This window comes from Cynoglossus semilaevis, chromosome 17, assembly GCF_000523025.1.
Source record: "Cynoglossus semilaevis isolate Cse_v1.0 chromosome 17, Cse_v1.0, whole genome shotgun sequence".
Taxonomy (NCBI): domain Eukaryota; kingdom Metazoa; phylum Chordata; class Actinopteri; order Pleuronectiformes; family Cynoglossidae; genus Cynoglossus; species Cynoglossus semilaevis.
In genome coordinates, this window is record NC_024323.1 from 14,913,186 (window position 1) to 14,914,265 (window position 1,080).

Sequence of the window (1,080 nt, forward strand, 5' to 3'; positions counted from 1 at the left end):
TCAGTGGACCCAGATCAGTGGACCCAGATCAGTGGACCCAGATCAGTGGACCCAGAGCCCTGCAGGGGTCCACGGTCCAGTGGTTGAAAACCTTGAAAAACAAACAAACTGAATGATTTATTTTTCTTCATATCCTCAACAAAATCTTTGTCTGTCGTTTTCTGACAAGTATAAAGCTCACAGTTAATACAGCTGTGTCTGCGTCAGTATAAAGCTCACAGTTAATACAGCTGCGTCTGCGTCTGTGTGTCTGTGTGTGAGAGAGTGTGTGTGTGTTTTCTCAAAGCTCAGTCTCAGTCGTTCGCCCAGTGTGTACACTTGTCTGTCCACAGAAAAGAACTGACTTCAACAGAATCGTGTTTCATTAAAATGTTAAAACATTAAAATTAAAACGTGAACCTTTTACCCATCATCCTCCCACAGCCGGTGTTGTATCCTCGTCCATATTTGAATACTGAGCCCTGATATGAGACTCCCTCCTGCAGAATTCTCAGGACTATCTCCCAGACTCTAAGCAGCTCCATAAACATAACAGATAAAATTATACAACTGTTTTCACAGCGCCGGCGCTCGTGACTATAAAATGAAAATGACCTTCATTTTTACATTTGTTCCAGACAGTTAGAACGTTGAAACAGGGAGGAGAAAAATATGAATAAACAAAAACCTAAGCAGCCGTTCTTCTTGATCCGTCCTGTCTCTTCTCAGACCCTGACCCTGGCCAGAGACTACGCTGCCGAGGTGAAGAAGCCGTTCCCAGAGATACACCGGCAGATCCTGGAGGACAGGGAGTGGCCCAAGGACCTGTACGTCCTGGAGGGGACCAACCAGGCGCCCACCATCGTCTACATGCCACTGTTCAACAGACGCAACTGTAAAGGTGGGTTCCACTTTTGATATTTACCTTCAGTGGATTACTGCACCCGACACACAGCAGTACCAGTACTGTTCAACTTCAAACACTACCTGTCTTTCCATGGAGATCCGTTCTGACACTGCTGCGGACTGGCATTGGTCCGCAGACCAGGGGTTGGGTACTCTTGGTCTATGTTACAAAAATGAAAATATAAATGACAATGT

General features: G+C 45.6%; 1 protein-coding gene across 1 annotated transcript in view; it reads left to right on the top strand.

The window, feature by feature from the left end:
- The window catches only part of LOC103393578 (cytosolic phospholipase A2 gamma), an 8,856-nt gene that overhangs the window by 5,830 nt on the left and 1,946 nt on the right, over positions 1-1,080 (top strand). The window lies entirely within an intron of this gene.